Source organism: Sorex fumeus, unplaced genomic scaffold (assembly GCF_029834395.1).
Source record: "Sorex fumeus unplaced genomic scaffold, SorFum_2.1 ptg000187l, whole genome shotgun sequence".
Lineage (NCBI taxonomy): Eukaryota > Metazoa > Chordata > Mammalia > Eulipotyphla > Soricidae > Sorex > Sorex fumeus.
Window position 1 is genome coordinate 531,055 of NW_026606244.1, and position 27,614 is coordinate 558,668.

The following is a 27,614-nucleotide window of genomic DNA, read 5'->3' on the forward strand; positions in this document are numbered from 1 at the left end:
AATGAGTTAACGGATGAGAAGGAGGGCTGGGAGGTTTGGGTAAACGTGAGTCATATGTAGACAATCATCTTTTTTTTTTTTTTTTGCTTTTTTGCATCACACCCGGAGATGCACAGGGGTTACTCCTGGCTCTGCACTCAGGAATCACCCCTGGCGGTGCTTGGGGGACCCTATGGGATGCTGGGAATTGAACCCCGGTTGGCCGTGTACAAGGCAAACGCCCTACACACTGTGCTATCACTCCAGCCCCCATAGACAGACATCTTTGAGAGCAACTAGTGCCGAGTGGGTGACCAGACCAACTGAGGGTGGGAGAGAGGCAAGTTGGGCTGTTGAAATGACTTAGGCACAAAATGGTTTGGTTCAGGCTAAAGTGGAGGGTGAGAATGTAAGTTCTTTGCTGAGTTTCCTTGTTTTTTCTCTCATCAGAGACCCCAATCCTTGCTCCAAATCCATCACAGATGCTTAAAGATAACTGAACACAGAAGTGGGTTGAATAAAAAAATAAATTTAAAAAAATGAATGGAAATGTGTTGACCCAGAAAACACTGTTCCCAGTTTTCCTCAGTTAAAAAGACTCTCTGAGTCAAGTCTGGAGTGGATATCCATGTCTCCTCAAACTCTGTTTTCTGGTTCTGTGATCCTGGTGTGTGCCAACCTGTTTTCAAAGCCCATTCCCGTTCTGACTTTGACTTGGAGACATTCCTTTTCTTTCGACATCGTCCTTGCCACAAACACTTGCTGGGCATCTGTTCCGTGCTTGGCACCGGTGACTGGCCCTGGGGGGGAAGGAGGAGTGAGGAATGGGCCCATGGTTCTCCAGAGTTTCTTCTCCGCTTTGATCTCTGCGAGCTCAGAAGTTTGTGTTTGAAATGAAGGTTCATTTTTCTTGGTGGAATTCTTAACCGGGGAGCGATGAGACGAGCACGGGCTTCTTGGAGCTGCTTTGAGGACTTGTGGGTGACTTCCGCTGCGGGCTGCTCACCCTCGCTGATACACCCAATTAATATTCAAAAGCTGTCACTTTATTTTATCTTTGTTCCTTGGTAGGCTAGACTGCTGGCTGGGAGAACCTGGTTAGTCAGATTTCATCTCGTCATACTGTGGGGTAAGACAAAAAAGAGACATGATCCAAGGTTGTTATTAAAAATATATATATATCAGGGGAACCAGTTTCTGCATAATTTCTCGGTTCCATACTCCAACTGGCGTTTGTCCCTCCCATATTAAAATTGAGCTTTATTATATGCAACCCCAGACAAGGCCTGGTGCCAAGTGGATGGTCTTACAAGGCACGCTTTTTGACTTAGGGCTGAGGGGGAACTATAGAATGGTTGTCACATGGGCTGGAGCAATAGCAATAGCACAGCAGGTAGGGCGTTTGCCTTGCACACAGCTAACCCGGGTACGATTCCCAACATCCTATAGGGTCCCCCGAGTACTTCCAGGAGTAATTCCTGAGTGCAGAGCCAGGAGTAACCCCTGTGCATCTCTGGGTGTGACCCAAAAAGCAAATAAATTAAATAAATAGAATGCTTGGCACAAAGGTCCAGCCCTCTGGTTGCTGCGTTAGGGAGGAAAGGCAGGGCCATGGCTGGGGACAATTGGATCTGTTGGTCAATGGCTCTGAATCCACTTAGGCACTAGGGGCCAGAAACCAGAGGGATGGAGGCTGAAACCATTTCCACTGCCCTTGACTGCTCTTTCTTTCTTTCTTTCTTTCTTTCTTTCTTTCTTTCTTTCTTTCTTTCTTTCTTCCTTCCTTCCTTCCTTCCTTCCTTCCTTCCTTCCTTTCTTTCTTTCTTTCTCTCTTTTTTTCTTTTTGGGTAACACCTGGCAATGCACAGGGGTTATTTCTGGCTCATGCACTCAGGAATTACTCCTGGCAGTGCTCAGGGGACCATATGGAATGCTGGGAATCGAACCCGGGTCAGCTGCGTGCAAGGCAAACACCCTACCCGTTGTACTATTGCTCCAGCCCCTTAACTGCTCTTTCCTAAGCCCCTTTCTCCTCTGTTCTTTCCTCATCGCCTTTCTTCCCTCTTCCCACCTTTTGTGGAATTCCGTTGAATTCTTAACCTGGGAGCAATGAGACCAACGTGGGCTTCTTGGAGCCGCTTTGAGAAAAATTGTGGGTGACATCTGCCTCATGATTTCCTTTTTCCTCCTCTCTCTGTCTCCAGGCACCCTCTCGTTCAGTTGGTGCAAAGGCTCTTCCTCCCCACTCCCACAATGCATTCCCATAGCTTCAGCTTCCCTGCTCGGGCTAGAGCTAGTTTATCACTAGATAGAGCAGGGCTTCTTAGACCTTTCCCAATTGCATCCCTTTCCTGCCTAAGGCTTTTTTTTATACATAGGGTATATGTAGAATAAAATGGTATAAAAAATAAATATAGGGGCTGAAGCGATAGCACAGCTGGTAGGACGTTTGCCTTGCATGCGGCCGACCCGGGTTTGATTCCTAGCATCCCATATGGTCTCCTGAGCTCCGCCAGGAGTAATTTCTGAGTGCAGAGAGCCAGGAGTAACCCCTGAGCATCACTGGGTGTGACACCCCCCCCAAAAGATATTCTTCGCCCTTACAAATAACATGCATGCTCACTCAAAAAAGAAATAAAAATAAGTCAGTAAGAGATAGCTGCATGAAGCAAACATGAACTGTGTTTAAGAAGCTGTGTTTTAAAGTGGTTGGGACAATGGAAGCTCCCTTTGTCATCTGGTCCCCGCGACTTTCCTGGTCTGCTGGAGAGGAACAGAGGCTTTGCCAGACCACAGCTCAATGCAGGGCTGAGAAGCTCTTACCCACAGAGATTGAGTACCAGGGACTCTCTCCTCTCCACACCGGGCAGATGTATTGGCAGGCCACTCTCCTCACAATACTCCCTCCAGCTCGCCCGTCTCATCAGAATTAAATTCACTTAACATTTTCAAAGAAGAAATATCTGAAAATATTCACACAATCGACTCTAAAGAAGAAACCGTGTTTCATTTACATTTGCTTTCCATTTAAGTCAGGACACGCACACTCAGAGCTGCTTCCTCTGGCAGAAGAAGATTCAACTATTATCATAATGCTTCCCCTTTTTTTCCTTTTCCCCATTTGATAACCACATTTTACTCTCAAATATTTAGTTTTCTTTTATTCAATCTTCTCGGTTACTATCTTGGTACAGAAAGGAGGGGGAGACAGTCTTATTCTCATCCCAGTTGATATTCATCTGTCTGCCTAAAATTATTTTTTTCCTCCCCCCGCCCTTTTTTTTTGTCATTTACCACCATTTTGGCTGGTGGGTACAGAGTCTTTTTTTCAACCTCTAAGCACAGTGAATGTCTTCAGGCTTCCACGCTAGACAGGAGACTGATGGGATAATGAAGATGGAATGTTAAATGCTATCTATGTAAATCAGCTCCATCAATGGGTACAAGATTCAGCTACTTTAGGCCTTTTTTTTGACATACATTTTCATTTTTTTAAGGAGAATAATATTGGATTGTTATTAGCCTACTTTAGAAGAATCTTTGCATTACCAGACACATTGCTATTTTGCATAAAGCCATATTAAATTTTGGTCTGATGTACAACATCATTCTCTCCTAAATGATGCTTTTAACCTCCAAATAGTTTCTTTTGTGTTTTGGGGGAGATTGGTTTCTGATAGCCAGATCTTGATTGGGAGTAGAGAGGAAGAAATGAACATCTTTACATGTTCTCTGTAGGCAGGGAAAAAGGAAACGTAGGTTCTCCCCACAAATTTCAAGTATGGAAATCAGATGGCTGGATCCTCAGCATGCTTGTGTTGGAGGTGATTATGGAAACCTTTAGTTCATCTGTACGTTCTAGAGCCAAGCTAGTAACAGAATTGGATTCTGTTAGGGAACTAGAATGGATTTGCATGTTTTGATGGTGAGACACAAGATCTAACTCAAACTTGTTGGCCAATTATAGCACACGCAGGAGACAAGGAAACTCCTAGGGCAGCCTGGAAAAAAACAAGTCGGGGTTCTCTCTTCTCCTTTTTTTTGCTTACTTCCTCCTATTCTTCCTCTCTCCTCACATCCGGTCTCCCCTATCTTGTTCTCTGAACCTTCCCTCCAATTTTATTCTGCCTTCCTTTCTTTCTTCCCTCCCTCTTTCTCTTCCTCCTTCTTCATCTTCTTGCTCCGTGTTCACCAATCTCTTCCTCTACGCTCTCCATCTCACCCCATCTCTCTCCCCAACCTCTCTCCATCTCTGTCTCTCTGTCTTCTCTCCACCTTCTCTTTCTCTTTTTATATCCTTTCCCTGTATTTCTCCCTGTCCCTAACTCTTCCTGCCTTCTTTCATCTTCATTTCTCTATTCTTCCATCTCTCTTCCCAACCTCTCTCCCGTTTTCTCTCTCCTCCAGCTCACTTTCCTCTGCCCACCTACTCCCGTCTCAAGCTCTCTCATGTTGGGGCATTTTCATGCCAACTGTGTAGGGGCTTCCTATTACATAGCAGGGGACCTCGTACTGTTCTGATTTTATGTGTTCTTAGCTTGATGACGGCAGAGGCATGAGTATTTTTCTTCCTAGATTCCGGTGTTAGGTTTCCTGTTTCTAAGATGATTTTTTTTAGAGAAGGTTTTCATGGATCTTGCTTGGATTACAGACTCAGGTCTTGAGATTAATTCACTGGTGCCAGCAGAATGAGAAACTGCTTCACCTCCCCGTGTCAAATGCCTGTCACTGTGACCAGTGGTGATGGGGGTGGGGGCAGGCCCATCACAATCACTTAGAGTAGGAAAGAAGCCTTCCATTAAGGAAATGGGAGTGTTATTAACAGAAGAAACAGGAAACAGACGATGGGCAGACTGAAACAACAGGATCCAGAGTAACCCCCAGCTGCAGCACTGGAGAACTCAGAGCACATCTCTGCTCTGTTCTTGTTTGGGCTAGAGGATGTGAACAGGGAGGGCAGTGAGAACAGCACACTTGGCCCTTGTCTTTGGGTCATGGGGATCCTTTTAGGTGAAGAGACCCATTTTCATCCCTAGTGACCTTGCCTCCTGACCACCCATGTCACCAACCTCTCAGCTTGTGTGCAGTGCCATAGCTGAGCCCAGATAACCAAATGGCTGCCACTTATCTTCCTTCAGTTGCAAACTCTGTCCACTTCCTTGGGTGTTTCTTCATCTCCACAGCTGGTAGAGGCTTCTTTGAACTCCAGATCCACACTAAAATGGGCGAGTGCATTTCCAAAAAGAAGTAAAAACCAGGGGGCGTAAAATACAGGTATCCCTGTTTGGGGAATGTTTGGTCACACCACTTAAATTTTGCGGAAGACCCATTTTTGTACCCGATTTATCTGACGTAGAGAAATGGGATGAAATCAAGCCTTGGTTTGGCCATGAAAGTCAAATACAAAAGGAGCAGGCAGTGTGGGGCGTGTGGCAACAGCCACATGGAGCAGTGGGAGCCGCTGGGACGCCAGGAAGAGCCACCCTTGTTTGTCCCTTCCAGGAGCCCTTTCCCAGGCTCTGTATCATAGTATCTTCCTACTTTTCCCAAACGTAAGTGGCGTTTGGAACTTTAGGTTGTTTGGTCCAGTTTAGTGGATTAGTTTTGGAGTCTGGGATCACTCAAAAATGGTTTCCATAGAAATGGGGGTGGGGGGCCTGGGGCTGGAGCCATAGCACATCAGGTAGAGCGTTTGCCTTGCATGTGGCCGACCCGGGTTTGATTCCCAGAATCCCATAGGGTCCCCCTGAGCACTGCCAGGAGTAATTCCTGAGTGCAAGTGCCGGGTGTGACCCCCCCAAAAAAGAAGAAAGAAACGGGGAGGGGGGGCTGGAGTATAGCAGGGAAGGTTTTACAGCAAGGAAGGCTGGAGTGATGGTACAGTCTTGTGTGTGGCTGACTCAGGTTTGATCGCCAGCTCTCTGTATGGTCCTCTAAGCCCTCTAGAGTTATCTCTGAATATAGAGGAGTAGGCCCTGAGCACTGCTGGGTGTCCCCCTGTCCCTCCCCTCCCCCAAAAGAAGAATGGTAATAGCAACTTTTCTTTTCCCCTTCTAAGAATGTTCTTCTTTTTCATAGGGGGAAATATTTAATTACTGGAGGGAAGGTGTAGGGACATTTATTCTTGCAATTGGAAATGCAAGGTGCTGGTGTGTCCGGGAGCAGTATCAGCCCCATGGCGGCACATCCGCAGTGGTGGGAGGAGGTGGGAGATGAGACGTGGGGTCTTCTATAAGGCAGGGGACAGGGGAAGCGAAAAGCAAAGCCCCAAAGAGTGCTATGCTCTCTTGGTTCCCATAGGGCCTGAGGAGGAAGTCCTGCACTCAGAATAAACAAGCCAGGCTGAGGACCCCAAGTGAGGAGAATGGCAACCACACCTTTTTTATCTTTTTGTTTTTTGGGTAACACCTGGTGATGCCCAGGGGTTACTCCTGGTTCTGCACTCAGGAGTTACTCTGGCAGTGCTCGGGGGACCCTATGGAATGCTGGGAATCGAACCCGGGTCGGTCACGTGCAAAGCAAACAAACGCCCTACCGGCTGTGCTATTGTACCTTTTACTGGAATGGAAAGCAGTTGGCGGGGTTTGCTCGCTTCACCCCAGAGCACCCTCTCCAAAGACTGAGGCTGAGGCCACTTCAGTTTCTCCCCCTGTAAACAGAACCAGGTGTGTCAATGGCATATGTGTGACAGAGAATCTGGCCTTGTGGAAGATGTTCCTGAAGCTGGTGGTGTTCAAGCTGATTCTCCCTGAGGAGTCGGGCACAGGGAAACTGTGTGAGAGCTCTACCTCCTCCCACCTCGCTCTTAATAGCAGCTTTTGGCCTGGCCTGCGGCTGGAGCTGCCGGGTTTGCATTTGGCCAGCGGCTCCTCTGGGCAGGCTTTGTGCCTCTGCCTGTTTGTGTTAGAATGTGACACATGGGCCAGCAGACAGCCAGGTGCCAACCATGTAATCCGATACCATATGTTCCCAAGTCAGGAGAGAGTGGAGCAGGGGGACTTTTTTTCTCCCCCTCTCAAATTTGGAAGTAGGTTAATTATATTCATCCATATTTTCAAAGGGTCACAGATGCGAAATCATGCCTGTCCTATTTCGGTGGTCATTTATGACCAAAATTATTACGTGTGAATTTTAGCATCTCCGAGAGGGTGCAACGAGCATATTCGCAGAATGCCACCACAGCTCTTGAGAATGTTTCCTTCTTGAGACGTTCCTTCCTGGCCCTGCCTTTACAAATGACTTAGAACCAGGAGTTTTGCTCCATAGCTTGGAGGCCAGCCACTCACTCTAGGGGAAAAGGGAGCTCAGATAGAGAAAGGAACACCAATAAATGGTGTTGGGAGGATCCTCCCAGGATGGGAGAAGCATGCTGAAAGTAGACTATAGACCAAACATGATTGCCACTCAAAGCCTCTTTTGCAAACCACAACACCCAAAAGGAGAGAGAGAACAAAAGGGAATGCCTTGCTACAGAGGCAGGGTGGGATGGGGGGTGGGAGGGATACTGGGACCCGTGGTGGTGGAAAATGGGCACTGGTGGAGGGATGGGTATTTGATCATTGTATAATTGAAACCCAAGCACAAAAGTTTGTAAGTCTACAACTGTACTTCACGGTGTTTCACTAACAAAATTTTTTTTAAAAAGTAAATGATGGAGAATGGGCACTGGTGGAGGGATGGGTACTGGATCATTGTATAACGGAAACCCAAGCACAAAAATTTGTAAGTCTACAACTGTACCTCATGGTGTTTCACTAATATTTCAAATTTAAAAAAAAAGAAAAAAAGAAAAATGGATTGCAAGTGTTTTGAGGTGGAATCCATGCTGCTCTTTTCACCAGCAGTCTCCTTTGTCCTGAGGCTGGTTTGTGAGGTGTGCATAGATGGAGCCTGTTGTGTCATTTCTCCGCTGCCTTCGATTCTTAAAGTTTAAGTAGGAAAGCCACACTTTCGACTTAGAAGCTAAGTCTGTCTGATTCAGGGCATCTAATCAAGGCAAACTCAGGTCAGTCTTTCACATCTAGTAATTTTTGATAATTTGATCAGCGCCCAGGCTGTGCTGAGATATTTTCATGCAACACTTAATTCAGTCTCTGAGCAGAAACTTTAAGAAATGGGAACAGCCTAGTAATTTGCCTCTGCCCCTCCACTCGGCCCCTGACCCTTACTCCTCTGCTTCCAACTGTTTTTCTTCCTTCTTTTACAAAAAATATTTTTATTGACTTACCATGAGATACACAGTTACCAATTACAAAGTTGTTCATGATTAGGTTTCAGTCATACAGTGTTCCAACACCCGTCCCTTCACATTTCCCACAACCAATATCCCCAGTTTCTCTCCACCACCTCCTCCCCTGCCCCCCCCCCCCACCCCCAGCCTGGCAGGCACTTTATCTATCTATTTATCTATCTATCTATCTATCTATCTATCTATCTATCTATCATCTATCTATATCTCTCTCTTTGTGTGTGTGTGTGTGTGTGTGTGTGTGTGTGTGTGTCTTTGTGTCTTTCCTTTTGGGTATCATGGTTTGCAGTATAGGTACTGAAAGGTTATCATGTATATCCCATTACGTACTTTCAGCACTCATTTCTTTCCAGCGGCCAACTTTTGTGTTTGGCCAGTGAAAATCCCTTGTAAGGTAGTTAAGGGAGTAAGGGAGGAGAGTGAGTTAGAACTGGAATTAGTTAAGAATTAGCTACACAGTTTGGGTATAAGTCAATTTACCAACAATGTTCTAGGAGTGAGCTGTGAACCATGTCTGCTTGGGTTTTGTCTGTGAAACAGAAATTATTTCTAAGGGGCCAGATAGGAGGATTAGATTCCACAAAGCATGCACAAAATGCCTCTGTTTCTCTATCGGAAAAGGTCTAACCTCCCAACCCTTCCCCTCAGTCCCCCACCCCAACACACACACACACACACACACACACACACACACACACACACACACACACTTTTTGCCAGTAGCACCAGGGACTTTGTACTCTGCTTTGTTCCCTAATGTGTCCAAATCTTGTCTGGAGCCGTTCTGGGCATCTGATGGGTCTCCTCCATACAAGAGGGACAGTATCACAGCCGATGTCCTGAACTTTTTTGATTGGCTTCAGCGAGTTTGTCTTAGCCCTGTCAGTATCAGGATCAGGGAGAGAAAGCAAGACTGAGCAAGAATCTCCACAGAATCCTGTATTTTATCAGATTTTTAAAAATTCATAGTATTTTTAATTTCACAAGAAGTTGAATTGTACTAAGAAGGCTCCCAGTGTCTGTAATTCAGATAGGTCCTTCCTTTGGCTTGTTAGTCTGGAAATTATATCCATGGCATTGTCTTCTTCTTGAATACCGAGAATATTATTTGTTTCTGTTTGTTTCGTATCCATGATTATAAGTGAAATTGAGCTGTACTTTTTTGTTTGTTTTAGGAGTGTGTGTGTGTGTGTGTGTGTGTTGTGTGTGTGTATGTGTGTGTGTTGGGGGTGAGGGGGTGGGTAGGTGTAATTTTTACCAGATTCAGCTCTAAATTTGGGGAAGTTTTCTTTTTTTTTTTTGTATTCTCTGTAACAGTTAAGATGTGTTGGGATTCTTCTTTCTTTACAGACAGTTTCTGAGAAACTGCTGCTGCTTTGTGTATATATGTTTTATTTTGCGGTAGGTTTTTGATAATTTCATTTCTTCTAGGAAATTAGTCTGTTTAAAGCTTTATCTGCTGGGATCAGTTTGGTGTATGGTATTTTCTTTAAATTAGCATTTGCTTAGGTTTTCAAATTCACTGTACAAATTACACAAAGTATTTTCTAATTATGTTTTCAGTTTTCTGTTTGCACTTTGTATTTCCTCCTTTTTTTTTTTTATCTTGATGAGCTTAGTTAGTGGTTTGCGGGTTTCTTTAAAAAAATCAGATTTTTAAATTGGTTTTTGTTATTTATTTTATTTCATTTATTTGTATTTTTTTAATTAAATTTTTTCTTTTTGCTTTGGGTACACCCCTGGCTGTGCTCGCGACTGCTTTACTCCTGGTTCTGTGCCCAGGGATCTACTCCTGGTGGTGCTGAGGGAACCATATGTAGTGCTTGGGGGCTAGAACTTGGGTTGACTGTACGCAAGGCTGGATTCTCTCTCCGGCCCCAATTTTCTTCTGTCTTTCTTTTGAATTATTTCATTGTTCTTCCAACTTTTGGTTGAGTTGTTTACTCAATTCTCATTTCTTTCATTTCTACTGATCTCTGCTTTAGTTTAGCCCCCTACATTCTGTTTAAAAAATGATTAATATCTTTATCACATATTAAATTGTCATACATATCTAGGTCTAGTTATGTTCCATCTATCTAGATAATTTATCTGTCTTTTCCTTAGGACCGGAAATTATTGTAATAATTTAAAACAGATTTGAGACATAGCACATATGATAAGACAAGTCACTGCCTATTACTTTTTTGTTAGATTTTTCTGGAATATTTTCATGTGCCTGTGTATATTCTCTCCAAAGTGATTTTTTATAATCGTTTGTTAAATTTTACTGTTATTGCATTGGTTTTTATTGGAGAGAATAAACATTGGACTTATTGGAGAGAATAAGTATTTTTGTAATATTGAAATATATTAATCGAAAAAGTCATTTCTCTCAATAATTTATTTAATCTTTCAGAAATTTGTTTTATTTTTTTGTTTTTGAGCCATACCCTGTGAATCTCAGTGGTTAGTCCTGGCTCTGTGTTCAGGAATTACTGACTATATGGGGTCCCAGGGATCTAACCTGGGTTGACTGTACTCTCTCTCCAACTCCAAATGTCAGAAATTTTATTTTAATATTTTTTCATGTATGTCATACTAAATCTTAATTGTGCATGGAGGGCTGAGTGGAGGCAGCCTTTACTGCCTTGGTAGCACTGTAGCACTGTCCTCCCATCGATTTGTTCGAGTGGGCCCAGTAACATGTCCATTGTGAGACTTGTTACTGTGTTTGGCATATCAAATACATCACGGGTAGCTTTCCAGGCTTTGCCAGGCGGGCGAGATACTCTCAGTAGCTTGCTGGACTCTCAGAGAGGGGCGAAGGAATTGAACTCAGGTTGGCCACATGGGTCACGTGCAAGGCAAACGCCCTACCCGATGTGCTATTGTATTTTTTTTATATAAATTTCAGGCTCAAGTTTTTTTTCCCCTAGTACTAATATTTTCTTCCTTCTATCTTCTCAAAGTCGTTATTGTTAGTTCAGAAGAATGGTATTGAACTTAAAAAATTTTTTTGTAGCCAATCGTTTTATTAATGCTTTTCTGGTATCTATTTTTTGTTATTCTTTTGTGTTTTCCAAGTGTATCATCAATCATAAGCAAACAATAATAACTATTTCCATTTTCCAATAGTTGTATATCTTTTTTGTTGTTGTTGTTGATTTTATATGTTCTAGTTGGCACTTTTAGAACAATATGAAATGGAAATGTAAGAGAATTCTTTATGTCTTATTGCTGACTTTAGTCAGAATGCATCAAGTGTTTCACTTAGTAGCTTTTTTTTTAAAAGGTAAGTTTTTAAAAATTGGAATCTTACTAAATACTTTTGACAGTTTCCTTGGTAATCATATTTTTCTCTTTGACCTATTTGTGTGATGAATTTCATTAATGGATTTTCTAAGATTGAAATATTTTTGAAACCTGGAATGAATCAATTTGCATAATGTGCTGCTGGATTCTCATCACTGGCATTCTATTTAGAGTTTTTTTTTTAACATTAATATTTTAAAAGCTAGGTTGGTTTGCCCTTTTTTAAATCATTGTAATAAAAAATTATCAAAAATGTAATTCTTAACAGGGCCACAGTTTATCATGGATTTATGCCACAAATTAACGCTACAAATGATCCCTTTATATGTACATATAGACTCTCCTATCGTTTTCATTGTTTTATTCCAGCCTGTAAATAGTGCAGCAATGGATACTTTTGTCTCTCTCTTTTCCTTCAGGTTTCAGCTCATTTACCATTTCCTCACAGAAACTTTCCATAGCTACACCAAATCCTCCCATAAAGTGGAGTTTCCTTTTCTTCACGTGGCTTGTTCTGCTTGTAACTGAGTCCACGGTGTATCTGTTTGACCCAGCTCACATCTCAAGCACTGTAGCACTGTCCTCCCGTTGTTCATTGATTTGCTTGAGCGGACCCAGTAACATCTCCATTGTGAGACTTGCTGTTACTCTGTTTGGCATATCAAATAAGTCACGGATAACTTGCCAGGCTTTGCTGTGGGGCAAGATACTCTCGGTAGCTTGCTGGGCTCTCCAAGAAGGGCGGAAGAATCGAACCTGGGTCACACAGGTGTGCAAGGCAAACACCCTACCCACTGTGCTATCGCTCCAGCCCACATCTCAAGAGATGGTGTTTATCACAGAGTTAGAGACCATGTTTGGTGTGGACCACCATGGCATCCTTCAAGGCCCATAAGAGGTGTCCAGTCAATATGCTTTCAGTACTGACCACAGTGGTCTGTGAGGAGTATGGGACTATTACAGGAAAGGACATTTACAGTTTATTTTTCTGACTGTTTGTGTGAGTTTGTTCGTTGGTTTAATCTGTGGGCATAGTGAATTGTTTGTACATAGAGGAAAGAGGGATCGGGAACGGGGCATGGTGGACAGCAGTTAGAAAATCTGGAGTCCATGAGAGGGAATCTAAGACAGAGGTCTCCCAAATTTGGTGGTGAGAAGGATAAGAAGTTTGAGCAAACTTTAATGTGCTGTATAATGCTGTATAACTGGGCCCTTATCCTTGAGGCTGCAGCTGTTGAACTTGTTAGCTGCTTAGTGCCAATAGATATTTCACTAGAACCATTTTTGTGGGACTGAAAATTGGTTATTCAACAAGCACAACATGCCATTGCCATCTGAGTTTCACTGAGATTAAATTGAACAGAAGTCAATGTAAAGCGCTACATGGAGATTAAAAGTTTATCAATGACCCACGCAAAGGTCTGGAGACTGGACTCTGACAATTCTCTTTATTAAAAATATAGGCAATTCTCTAAGTACATCATGAGCCAATTTTGTGTAATCAGCATGAAAACAAAGCAATAAATGCAACGATTAATAGCAGTGTCTTGTCCAATGGGGACTCCATGCGAAGTATTTTTTTCTAGTTTCTCATTGTGGACTTCGATCTCTGGCAAACATAATAGCATACAGCATACTACCAAGAGCTTGGCAAACTGTGGTTGATGGTTAGTCAGAAGAAAGCAAAGAAGCCAAAAACAAACAAACAAACAAACAAAAAATCCTGTGAAAACTTAGGGCACACTAAGGTTGCTAGTGTTATTATAAATGGGCATTTGTGAATTTTTAAACCAAGCTGTTAGAAAATATAAGCTACAGAAGGGCTTTGAGCAATGAGCTTGATGCTGAGTTCTCTATCTAGGAGACTATGAAGAAGGTTTTTACAACTGTCTGATCACTGTCCATGCACATAACAGAGGGAGAGGAAGGAGGCAGAGGCTGGGGGGGTTGGATCTCTGTTTTGTCACAAGCCACTTTCATAGGCTGCTCATCCTCCTCTTGAACGTCAGTGGTGCAGGGCTAAAAGTTCTACTGATGTTGAAAACCTTGAGAATACAATAGCAGAAATGCTTGGGGGTAGTGGTCTGTCTTGCTCATGATGTGGAATAAAACACATGACTTTAGTTCAGTTTTTTTTTTTTTTTTTTGCTTTTTTGGGTCACACCCGGTGATGCTCAGGGGTACTCCTGGCTCATGCACTCAGGAATCACTCCTGCCTGGCGGTGCTTGAAGGACCCTATGGGATGTTGGGAATTGAACCCGGGTTGGCCACATGCAAGGCAAACGCCCTATCTGCTGTGCTATCGCTCCAGCCCCTACTTTAGTTCTATTATTACACACAGACACACATGTGCATACATGCACACACACGTGCGTGCACACACACACACATACACACACACAAGCACACAGGATCATCTTGTACTGGGAGCCTGCTCATGCTGCTAGTTTGCAGGGAAAGTCCTTTCCTGTTCTCATCTTCAGCTCCTCTGCCTCGCATTTCACTCCTCCTTGGAGGAGTTAGAGGAAGGAATCTGTCATTTTCCTTCTGAAGCTGATGATCAGGCTGCTCAGATGCCAAGTCCAAGATCAGAAAGAAAGGAGAAAACACACACACACACACACACACACACACACACACACACACACACACCAAAAAACGCTCCTTTGATATTCACCCGGTTCTTCCTTGCAGCTTCTTTTTCAGTCCCTCTCGAAATTTCCCTCCCTCTCCTAAGGCCTAAAGTGAGTCGGAATGGCAAATGAAACATGCAGGAGACATAAATTCCAGGCATAAAATATATATCAAATCTACATCTATCAATTGGCTTTATGCTATCTGAGCTGCCCCTAGGGTGTCAGTGGATCAGGTGAATGGATTTCTGCCACTGTGGGTAATTCCATAAGGTAATAGGGCGGGCCCTAATGCAGTGGAGAGGCAATATTCTCCCGTTATATATCATGGTTTAAGAAGGGAATTTGTATATTTTGATTTTGTGAGTCAATGAAGTTGAGTCCCTAAGGTCCTCTCGGAACGCAGGCTCTCTGAGGCTATGGGGAGGTGCTGGCTCAGTGCCAGGAACTCAGTTTGCAGAAAATGAAGCCACCAGACTCCAGAGGCCTGGTCGGAAAAGGCTGAGGGGAGAGAGACTCGCCATATGAACGTTATATATGTTTAATGCTAACCAAATGGGCAGAAAATCAAGCTATTTTATTGACTGACACGCCTGCCCTGGCCAATCAACTCTGCTAATCGTGATGATATAGAAAGATGAGATATACAATAAATAGCTAAAACCCAAGATATCATTTTGTGTGCCAGGAGCTGTGTTTAGAGTTTCCACACACAGACTAGTGTAACACTGCCTACAGCCCTCTATGAGTTAGGAACCATGATTATCTCTCACATGTTATGGTTGAAGAGATTGTCATCCAGAAGTTAAGTAACTTGCCCACAGACCACAGAGTGATAGAGAGGGATGGGAACCTCCTCCTAACCGTGATTCCTTATTCTGTACTGCCTCCAGAGGAGAAAAAAAATCTCTTTCCAATCTGGGGAATCATTTTCTAGGCTCCAGGAGGTCCAATGAGGACTTAGGTTCAGAAAATTTGTACCTAAAATGACAGTATTAGAGCGTGCCTGCATGCAAGTGAGTGCTCCTGGATCTCCCAATATGTTTGAAAATTGTTTCTCCAGCTCTGAAAAGTGAGTAGGAGGTAGGTAGAAACCTGCTTTAACCTTGCTTTAAATGCAATCTCTTAGTAACATCCACACTTGAACCGGAGCCAAAGAAGAGTGCCTAAGAGATCTGATGACTTAGTTTATAGTTAAGAGATTTTGAGATTCTAAAAATGAGAAGTTGAGAAGGATGCAGCCTTCGATGTGATTATTGACGAAGGTTGTACTGAATATTTCCTGTCATGTAGATATATGGGGAGCCCAGTATCCACGGTATCTATGGTAGTAAGCAGGATATAGCAGAGACAGATGGTCTGACATCCAATCCCCTCTTCTTAACAGAGTCCAGTGCTATTTTGAGTAAATAAAACTCTTTCCTGAGGCTATCTGAGACATAACTGATACCAATCCCAGGTCTAGTTTTCTCTGCCTGTGATTGATTCAGCCCATTGCTGAATCAATAGCTGACCCAGTAATGACCAATTAGAATTGAGAGAAGGTGGAAGGAAGAAGAGAGATGAAGTATCATAAAATGTTCCTGGGTGAGAAATTCTCAGGAAGGAAAGCCTTTCTGTTTCCTCTGGAAGTAGCCTTATTTGTGGAGCTATGCTCTCTATACTGTAGAATGCTTTATTAATAAGTGTCTCAAAGTCAACTAAAATCAGCTTTAAAAATAATGGTCTCTTTAAGTCATAGACCCCCAAGTCCCTTAATGAAGTGACACCCTGGAATTACTTTATTCTCACTGAAATAAAAATACAATCTTGTATTATACTTCATCAGGTAACAGTAAGATTGGAAGTGGGACAGTTTCAGGCTAGATTAACTCCAGGGCTACGAGGTTTTTTTCCATCTTTCTCTACTGCCTGTTGGTAAATTTCTTTGTGGTGACAAGTTGGTTATAGCATCTCCAGAAATCACCTTACACAGAGGAGGTAAAAAATATCCAGAGACAGCTCAAATTCATGACCTGTGTCCCTTTATATAAATGGGTAGCACATTTCCAGAAGAGCCAAAGCAGACTTTGTCCAAGGTCCCTGATACACGCATTCTTCCAACACTTGTGTGGGCAGACAAATGGTATGACCACAATTGGCTTTAATTCTTAACATTCACACTTAGAATTTAATGAAATTCTCTGCTATCTGATACCTCCACAGAGCGAGACTTCTGTTGAGAAGAAAGCAATACGAGAACACAACTGTTGAATAGACACCTGATAGGGTTGGCCCCAGCCTATAGTCTTCTCAGTCCTCAGGCTGCCGCAATGAGTCAAAATACTGGGGCTCACAGAGTGGACGGGTGGTAAGACTTTGGGTCTCTGATGACATCATGAGCTGCTGTGTGAAACCAAACAGGAAGTCTGCATGCTACCTCCAATGCTTCCCACTCCACGCAGTTCTCTTAACACAAAGGCTCTTTGACTATGGTTTCTATTATTCCCAACAAGAAATTCAAGAGCACTCAGGGCTGGGTTGTCTACTCATTCTTTCTTTCTTTCTTTCTTTCTTTCTTTCTTTCTTTCTTTCTTTCTTTCTTTCTATCTTTCTGTGAAACGCTATGAGGTACAGTTGTAGACTTACAAACTTTGTGCTTGGGTTTCAGTTATACAATGATCAAGCACCCATCCCTCCACCGGTGCCCATTCTTCACCACCAATGAACCCAGTAGTCATTTTCACAAGGTTATTTATCTCAGAATTTTAGGACTGGAAAGGACCCTAAAGAACATGGAGTCTGATTATCCATGTGGAACCACACAGCTTTCTCTAGAATACCCTCTACGAGACACTTTCTGAAATGTGTATGTGGGGTCTGGGGCATATATGAAAATGTTTATTATGCTTCCATTTTTGCAAAGGAAAATCCAGCCAGGATAAATAAGTCTTTGGGGGAAAAAACTGATGATAGAATGTGTAGAATTTGCCTCAAAATAATACAGAATGGAGAGGACGAAAGACAGGAAAAGGCACATGTGGCAAGAGGCATGTCTTGCCATGAACTGATGATCATTGGGAGGAGTGAGGAATAAATGGAAATTACAGTGGAAATAAAATAGGAGTTGAATGATCATATACGCACCAAAAAGAGTGCTAGTAGGATCATGATTTACACAGAAGTGAAAACTGAAAACATGCACATTTTCACACAAAGTGATGACTGCGTTCCTTGGACCATGGGAGAAACAGCATTTCCAGCACTCAGGAGCCCCCTTTGTGCTGCCTCCCAGTCACTGGCTTTCAGAGACCACCTGTATCCCCATATCTGAGATCTCAATCCAGTTTTGAACTGTAGCACTGCACGGCATTTACTCCTGTGTCCGGTTTCCTGCTGTGTGTGAGACAAATCTGCGTTGTTCCACGAGGCTGTGGTTTTCCGTGCCTTTTCTTCATAACTGGGCTCTGTTTGCTTTATGTGGCCGCAATCACAATTTAGCACTCCATTCTTCTGCTGATGAACAATTGGGCAGTTGCCACTCTGGCCCGCTGCTCACGGGGCGCCTATGAACTCCTTTGGACACATCTTTGCACGAACATCTGTTCACATTTCCGTTGGGTTGATACCCAGGATTGGACTTGCTGGGTCACAGGCACACATGCTTAATCCTCAGTCATGATGCCAGACAATTTTCCAGAACAGTTTCCAGTCTAAAACGATTCAGCTTGACTTTTTAAAGGACAAGGACCCTGTGGGAAATATGGGAAGCTTTGTGGTAAGTGAGGCGACACGGGGGCGGAAAGCTTCATGAGAAGCGTCTGGCTAATAAGTCCATTTGCTCTAGATATATGTTTAGCATCACCCATGTGCAAGGCCCTGAGCCGGAGGCTTTAAAGCTTTGGAGAGCTAGGAATTGCAGGAGAGAGAGAATGTAAATATACCACATGTTGGTAGTTTTATGTGTATCAACGGTGGTGAGAGCTAAGAAGAGAAGCATAGAATACCATAAGCCCCACTGGACCAATACCCCCTGCCCCCACACCCTTTTTTTTCTTCCTAAAGGAAAGGAGAGGGGAGGAAGCGACTTACCTCTAACTGTAATAGCCTTAATTGTGAACCAGCTTCTAAGCTGTCAGATCGGAACCTAATTAATCACCGAGGGTGGTATGGAATTGATGAATTACTTTGGTGCTCTTTTACTAGTATAAATCTTTGATTTAATGATTGCTGCTCTCTGATTCATACCGTACTATCCCGGTGATCAATATGCATGATGAATGGCTGATTTTTAAGAACCACCCACTCAGTAATGCTCTTTTACATATACAGTGTATGTGTGTATGAATTAGTACGCAAGACAGGCTTCTGACAAAGAGGCAAGAGGGTGAGGTAATATTATGGGTTGAGGACGAGGGAGGGAGGGGGCAGAGACAGGGAAGATGAATGGAATTTGCTAATAGACCTCAGGGAGGGGTTTTTAGAAAAGGCCAAATGAGACTCCATGAGAGATTCCCTCTTCTTTCTTGACTCCTATTTGATCAGTTTCCCTAGGCCTGCTTCAGTTCAAGGATATGATGTTCCACTGAAGGAGTTCCTACCTATCTATCCCGAGCTCCTTGAGAATGAGAGATGCATTGCAGGTTAAGTGCTGTCTGTAATTTTGTTTACTGTGCAGTTTTTTTTCCCCCCACTTCATTTCAATATTCATTCCTGAATGGGGAGGGGAGGCCGGAAGTTGTACTTTGCAAGAATCCAGGAAGACCTGTTTGGGGATTTGTTCATTGATGGGCCATTAAATCCAGAGCTATTTATTAAGTAACTGACATATTCTAAGCGCCAAGTCAGATACAAGAAGTTCATTGGTGAATCAAACATATGATCTCCACCTCCAGGTGACCTTTTTTCTCTAGAAGGGTAAAAAGACCCTAGTGTCTTTTCTTCTTTTTTAGTTCTAGTGGACAAACTCATGCTGATGAGGTAAAGATGCTGGGGATTACCTTAGGCCCTTCTCTCTCTCTCTCTCTCTCTCTCCCTCTCTCTCTCTCACACACACACACACACACACACACACACACCACTCTTTCATAGAAAGTGTTTCAGAATTCCGTTTCCTCATCTATCAAGTCTTGCTCTTTCCAGTTTACTAGATGACAGATGTATGCAGCATGTCTGAAGCAAGGAGTGTTGGGTTCTACAGAAAGCAGTCTCTTATGGACATGCCATCTGCATGATGCTGACTTAATAGGGAAGAATTATATACATGGAAGGTGATTGGAATCCAAGTGATTTTCTTTGGGAAGACATAATCTAAAGGAATGCTTAAAAAAAGTGTCCTGGGGCTGGAGTGATAGCACAGTGGGTAGGGCATTTGCCTTGCACACGGCCCACCCGGTTCGATTCCCAGCATCCCATAGAGTCCCCTGAGCACCGCCAGGAGTACTTCCTGAGTGCAGAGCCAGGAGTAAACCCTGTGCATTGCCGGGTGTGACCCAAAAAGCAATAAAAAAAGTCTCCTATTGTGTCATTGTTTTTGAGACCAGGAAGTTGGAGGCAAATGTAAACATTCCTTAATTGGAATCCAATATAATGGCATGATTTAAAATGGTCATGTACGGGATGGGAGATGTATGCTGAAAGTAGACCAAGGACCAAGCAGGATGGCCTCTTGGTATTTGTATTGCAAACCATAATGCCCAAAATTAGAGAGAGAATAAGAAGGATGGTACCTGCCTCAGAGGCAGAGAGTGGGGTGGGGTGGGGTTTGAGGGTGGGACACTGGGAACAATGGTGGTGGAGAATGTGCACTGGTGGAGGAATGGGTGCTCGAGCATTGTGTGACTGAAAGGTAATCATGCAAGTTTGTAACTGTACCTCACCGTGATCTAGCATAAACTTCCTAGGATAAATAATGGTCACGGTCCTCTTATTGTTCATCGATTTGCTCGAGCGGGCCCAGTAACATCTCCATCATGAGACTTGTTGTTACTGTGTTAGGATAAATAAATAGAATAAAAATAAAGTGGTCATGTAAACTTCATTGGCATCAAAAGAAGTTCACACCATATATAGTACTGAATTTTAAGGGCTTAAAGAATATTAATGTATAGCAATGACAGTGAAACATAATATTTGCTAATAAACCAGTTTCTGAAGTTAGTCCCTATTACTTGTCCATTAATAAAAAGAAAAAATATGTATCAAATAATGCTTCTTAAAGTGTTAACAATGGTTATCTTGGACTCATGAAATTTCAAGTTAAAGGGAAAAAAGCATTTAAAAAAGAATGTGTTCTAAATAGTTGGATGTTTTTAAAATGAGCATCATTTATTTATATACCCAGAAGACACAAGCTATTTTCATTTTTTAAAGAGCAGGATTTTGAGTTAGAACACTTTCCATCTATTTAAAGGGAGATGAGATGCCTGTCCTCCCTGGGGTTTGCTCTCCCTCACTCTGTGAAAGAATTAAAAAGCAACTTCTGGGTAAGTAGACCAGGATCTCTCTTCCAGGCCTGGAGGACCGATTCCCTCACAGTCCCCAAGTGCCTTGGAGAAATCCCCAAGATTCTGTACAGCCCTCCTGGGAGCTGGCTTGAACCCTTTCTCCTGCAGGAGGGGAACCTCACATTCCTTCCCCCTGTATCTTCTCCCGTTATACCCCCCTCACTCAGGTCACTTTCTTGTTTTACTGGCACCCAGTAGAGCTCTGCTGAGCTGAGGGCCTATCTTTCCACCAATCCTTGTCGAATTAATTGATAAAAGATTAATAATTTAATTTCAGTGAAGGTTAATAAGTTAATCTCACTGTCCTCTGAGCATTCTCCTCACCATGCGCCCCAGAGTTGCTTCGCAGAGACGAGCACCTGGAGCAAGAGGAAGGAACTGTTTCTGTATTTTAAGTGGGTTTGGCCACTTGAGCATCTTTGATTGGAGAGCAGGAGAAAGAACAGGAGGCATTGAGTAAAAATGGTCCCTCTAGAAATCAGAAGGTAGAAAAGAAATTGGCAGGGAAAAAAAATCACATTTGTTCCCTCTGAGCTTGCGGGTATTTTTAGGACTTTTGCCAATCTACTTACTTATTTTAACCCCAAACTGCATAAATGTGATGTGGGACCATTGATTTCTGGATTCATTCGAAAGTAGAAGCTGTGAATTCCATCCTCAGTAGCAGTGACTAGCTTTGGCTTCAATGTTTTCATCTGTAAAATAGAATTAATAAGATAACCTGTATTGTAGGGCTTTGCCACCATATCTTACATTTCACAAAGGCTCAGAATTTTAGATACAACTGATTTTTATTTATGCATTTCAGTGTTCGCTATTATTTTAGAAAGAGACTGAGCTAAAGAGACTGTTTTTTCATAAATTAATATTAGTCCAAGAAGGAAAAATGCTTTGGGGGAAGAAAAGGTCATTCAAAAGAATGATATAATATTGGAGTAGTTAAATTATAAAACATAACAGTTTTCTAGCCACCTCTGGTGTCATAGAAGCCTTGCAACCAATGTAGAAATCCCATGATTTTTAATTAGCTACCCACGTATACTGTTTCTCAATACCCCAATGTCCGTAATTTAAGTGACCGCAAGTTTTAAAATAGTACTTTATTTAAAGGTGTTGTCTAAATCAGGTATTTACTTAAGTCAGAGGGATGCTTTACCTATTTGAAACAAATTGGTGGGTTTCAGCCTCTAATGGAATTGGTAGCTTAGATAGTATTAAAATGATATAAAAATGAATGGATCTCTTTGGGATCTTAGGTCAATTTAATGGTATGAAGGGCCAAGAAATTATTTGCCTGATATCACCACTATTCTCTATAAAGGGGATTGGTAGCTTTCTCATCCATCTTTTGTCATACACACCCTGTTTGTAGTCCGTATCACAGAGAGTAGATGCTTAATAAACATTGATTAAATGGTGGCCAGGGTTTTGTGTGTACAGCTGTTTGTTGGGCTGGCTAAGGGGAAGATGAAGTCCTAAATCTGAGCATTTTGTGTTTGCCTTCTTTGTATCCTCCAAAGACTACAAATGCTGGTGCTCACGAGGTGCACACACTCCTTGTGCTTTGTATTTTGGTTGTGTCTTTCCTGACAGCGTCCGGAGTGGTGGAGATCCTAGTTAATACTTATTGAATCGGACCAAAGGAAAATAGAAGGAGGCAAAAGTAAAACAGGCTACTATTGATCTTAACCCGGCAAGCAATTGCTCTGATTTCAGCCCTGCAATAGGGATGTGTGTGTGTGAGTGTGTGTGTGTGTGCACACACACACACACACACACACACACGCTCGTGCGCCCTCCTAGCTTTATAGGGCCTGGGAACAAGAATGGCTTGCCCAAGAACAATGGGTCTTATCAAGAAGCTCCAAAAGATTTGTGACTTATTTGAAGAGGGTCGCCATTGACACACAGTTTGAGTTTTATAGCGAAGTGTTGTTTTCCCAGAACCTGCGAGTGAGGGTTTCTGACAGGAAACAGAAGGAGCCTCAGCTTTCTCTACCGGCTGACCCCGACTCTTTTCTTCCCACTTCTGCCTGAAGCATTGGCACCCATAGGAGCTGGACTTGAGGGCAGATTGCTGGGTGCAAGCTCCCAGGAATGGGTCACTGTCTGGGCTCCCCAGGGGAGCCCACCTCACTTCCCCTAACGGAACGGGGAGAGGCCCTTTCACTCCTGACAAGCGGCTGGAAATATAGAAGCCACAGGAGCGCGGAAGCCCAGCAATCTAGCCTTGGGGAGGGCCTGGGACATCCACCCCACCCCTGCCCCCCACCAGAGAGATTGTGAAGGAGCAGGAGGAGCCGGAAAAAGTGGCTCCTGGAGTGGAGGGTGACAGCTCTCTGTCACCAATTGTCACCAGCCTCCTGAGCAGTTTAGAGCTGGCGGGCCAGGGTGGCTTTTCAGGACAGCTGCAAAAGCATTGGCCACATCCACTCTCTCGAGGGGGGCAGAAGGCGGAATGGGAGCGATGCTCTTGCAGCAAGAAAAACATCATAAATCCAGGAGCTCCACACAGCCCCAGGGGTTTTTATGGCCTTAGCCAGGCATGCAGGAATGACTGAACTTAACCAAAGCTGTTAATTACCTGGGTGAGATCAAAAGCCCAAGTAGGGGAATATATTTATGATGCACCTTACAGGATATGCTCCAACTTCTTGCTTTTTTTTTTATTAATTGGTTTGATTAAATAGATTTAAAGAGCCTGGGCAGAGCCTTTTAAATCATATTCCATATTGATCTAATGAAATAGTCAATAAATTTACTAACATAGCTCCTTTCCTTTGTACAGTCTGGAGGGAAATGCTTCACTGAACGGTTATAACTCAACTCCAGGCTGGGCTGCTATTCCCACGGTGACTCATAGAGAGTAGAGGATGCTGGGAAATCTTTTAGGCCACTTGTGGGAGAGTAAGAATAAGTGGTTTAACACCTGGTTACAGTCCACTCTCCGCCACACAACCTGCCCCCATCCCAAGGCCTTTCATGTTTCTAGGCGGACTTGGCTTCCTCTGAATGATGTTGGGCGCCTTGCAGATTTTCTGTCGAATTTATTCTAACCAAATTTCCCTGTGTAGAAATGTCACCATCTGTTACAGCCCCGAACTCTAGGGCTGCAAAACTCCAGAGAGAGTCCAGAGTTTTTGACTTTTATTCATTCATCCAGTCAGCTCTGTAAATATTGACAAGATGAGGCTCATAAAGATAATACAATGTGCCCAAGTCAGTAGCAAATCGGTAAGGAGGGTTCCTGCCTCCCTCCATAAATCTGGACTAAATCCTGGGAAACTTTCTGAAAGGAGTTTCTTTGTATTCCTTTTCCCATGTCCTGGAACTTTAAGGGAGTCCAGAAGGGAGAGAGAGAGAGAGAGAGAGAGAGAGAGAGAGAGAGAGAGAGAGAGAGAGAGAGAGAGAGAGAGAGAGAGATGACAAGGTTGGATGATGAGCATTTATTTTAGACACTGCCATTTCACGAGCTTCTCCCACTGACTGTGAATTGGAGCACCATTTTATCTTTGTCTTAGTCCATCACGAGCCCCAAAGGTAGGCCAAGAAACGATGCTCTGGGGACACAGTGGCTGAGATTTGGGGGGTGGTGAGTCAGCAATAGTCAAGTTTGGAAGCCCTTCCAGGCACTCATTCAGGTTAGGGTTCCCCTAGACATCCTCCCTCATGAGAGCTGCAGCAGATGCAGGTGGGGTAGAGAAACGGAATTCTCTGAACTGAGGAATTCCACCATCTTGTCTTTGAACTCTAAGCTCTGGAGAGGGACGCCGGCAGTGACCTCGCCAGATCATTTTGTCTGTGGCGGGCCCTGCTTCACTCTTCCAACAATCCGGTCCTGTTGTCCTGTGAGAGATTCGTTTGTGATTGTGAGGTTTGAACCAGGATGGGGACATTGTGGTGGTGTCTTGTCTCTGCATTTCCAAGGGGACCTGAAGTCAGATCTTGATGTAGGTTCACTGAGCTCAGAACCGGGCCAATTTATGGCTATAAAATGACTCTAAAAGGGTCATTGGTGGAGGGATGGGTGTTTGATCATTGTACAATTGAAACCCAAGCACAAAAATTTGTAAATCTACAACTGTACCTCATGGTGTTTCACTAACAAAAATTTAAAAAAATATATAAATGATGGAGAATGGGCACTGGTGGAGGGATGGGTACTGGATCATTGTATAACTGAAACCCAAGCACAAAAATTTGTCAGTCTACAACTGTGCTTCATGGTGTTTCACTAATAAAAATTTAATAAATAAATAAATAAATATAAGTGGACCGCCATGGTGAATTCCAATTTGAGCTCATTCAGAGGGAAGGAGAAATCCATGCAATTGAGGCCTCTCTCTCCCCCTCCACTCCTGCCTCCCCTCCCACCCCCACCCCTCATTGTCTCTTCAATTATCTGGGTAATTCGGTCCTGAGGGCATAGAAATCCTTTAGAACTCAAATCCATTAGACAGAGAAGAGTCATCAGGAAATTACTCAGATTGCATCCCAGCCTCGGGTTTTGGAACCGATCTGGCCTCCATTAGCGCACTCTGCTCTGGATTTCAGATCCCAGCCTGGAGGCTGGACAACCAATGCTCTTTCCTCGGACCCTCTTTGTCTCAGCAATCGCCCGCAGGGCAGCCCCGTGCTGGTGTGGGTTGGATGTGCTTCTCTGCACCACAGGCCCCTTAGGCTGCCAGCTTCCCTTGGCCGGCGTAGATGCCTTCCTCGGGGCCAGCAAACGCAGCTGCCAGGTGGGCAGGCATATGCTTTCGTCTTGTCTGGCGGTCTTCAGGAGCCAGGGGCCCAGGCCTTTTAATTCCTCTCATCCCGGGGTCTTCTGGTGGGACCTGGCATTCCTGCCTGTATCCTGAGGTGGGTGGGGCCTTCGCCACCTGCCTTTGGGCTTACAGGCACTCACCCCAAAGGTGAACATTCCAACTCAGATGTTGGACAAGGACAGTTTGGCTCCCTAGTCCATCCCTTGTATCTGACTTAATTCTTCTCTAAATTTCTGGCTTACTGGGGTCACTAGGTTTGGATGTGTCATCGTGTTTAAGCCTTATCTTGCATGCTTGTTTTTTTTTTTTGTTGTTGTTGTTTCCAGCAGCAGAAGGCAGCCTGTGGAGGGGTCTCGTTGGATTGAGGCAGTGGGCGGGCGGATTTAACTCTATTGCTTTGTCTCTGGTATTTATCTTCCCAGCACAATGACATAAACGTGCAAGAGCAGAGGTTGGCTGCATTTTCTCCTGCATCCCAAACGGGCATGTCTGAATAAATGGAGGGATGGAGGAATGTGCCCCAGCACTGCTACTCACTTAGAAAGCTTTGGGATTTCATGCAGTACTTTTTAAAAACACCCCATTTGTAAATTTAGCATTTGCAGAAGTGTGGCAAAATGTGTAAGAGATTATAGAACCTACCTGACATAGTCCCGTGGTCATTAAAAGTTAGGAGCTCCCCTTTCCTCATCTTTGTCAACTCCCGGGTGAACTCTTCAAGAACAAAGACCTAAACTTACTCTCAGATCCTAACACCATCTCTAGAGGAGAGTCCCAGTATTGATTTGTTGAATAAATGAAGAAATTAGTTTGAGTTTCCATTGGAAAACATACATGTTCATGAATGAAATTGGCCTTCAAGGGCAATGAAATATACCCTGAGAGAAGATGCCTTTCTCCTTGCTTTTCAGTTTCTACTCAGGGGAAGCGAACTGATAATTCTTCGCAGATCATCTGGATTTAAGAATTATGTTGGACATTTGATATGGGATTTAACGCTGGAAATTCTTTCCTTTAGACAAAAAAAGATCATAGGATAAAAACTGGGCTTCGGTGCCTGTGTGTTAATACTGGTAAGGTGCTTGCCTTGCAACCAACCTGGGTTTGATCCTAACTACCCCATATGGTCCTCTGTGCCAACCTCGAGGGATCCCTGAAAGCAGAGCCATGAGTAAGCCCTGAGTACCTGAAGGTATACCCCTTCTTATCCTCCCATTCCATCAAAAATCAGGCTTTGTTCTGACTGTATGGATGTGGCTCCATGGTAGATTGCATGCCTCATATGTGTAAGGCCCTGGGTTCAATCCCCTACACCACACACACACACATACACACACAGCTTTATGGTATTCAACTAATGATAAATATTTATGGAATTACATGGTTTTAAACTTTCTGTGTAATTTTTTGCATTTTTAATATTAAATTATTTGCCCCACTTTGTGAATTAAATGATTTCTTAATGTAATGGTAACTACCTTCAGTGGGTAAGAAACTGAGGTAGAGCTGAATCACCAAAGTCACACAGTTTTCTAGTGACACACAAGTTAGAAACTCCAGGTCCTGGCCCCAGGTGCTCTTCACTATATCATATGGCTTCTGTGATTATTGCTCTGTTAGGAGGACCTTACTTTGTCAATATTGCTTATTTTCAAAATCTCTCTCTCTCTGGTTATGACTCCAAGTCTGTGTCTACCTCACCATTTACAAATTGCTCCAAACTCTGTTTTTATTGTTATTTCTGACATACAGTCAATTTCTTAGCTTGCAGTTCAATTAATCATGCTTGAGTAATTTTGAAGGGTACGTTTGTGTAGCCGAGATTTGGAAGGCGTTGAAGAGTTGATCTTCTGGCTTTCAGCGCTACCTTCCCTCGATAGAACCCAGATGAGAAATTTTGTTTTATTTTCCATGTTAAGGTGAATCTATTTTAGTGTTCAAATGGGTTATCATAATTAATTACATTTCTCCTTGGGACAAAGAAAGAGACGATGTTCTTTGTTCCTGTTTCAGAATAAACTTCTCCAAAGATGTTTTCTGTGCTGACAATTTGAGACTTGTTCTTTTTAAAATTTTTTTAAAATCTCTGATAAAATAACATGTAAATGGCTTACAAATAAGACATGACATATGATTTATTTGCTGCTGACAGTTCTGATCCCGTCCAAAGCTGCAGGATGATAAATTAAGTGCGTCTTCACTTAG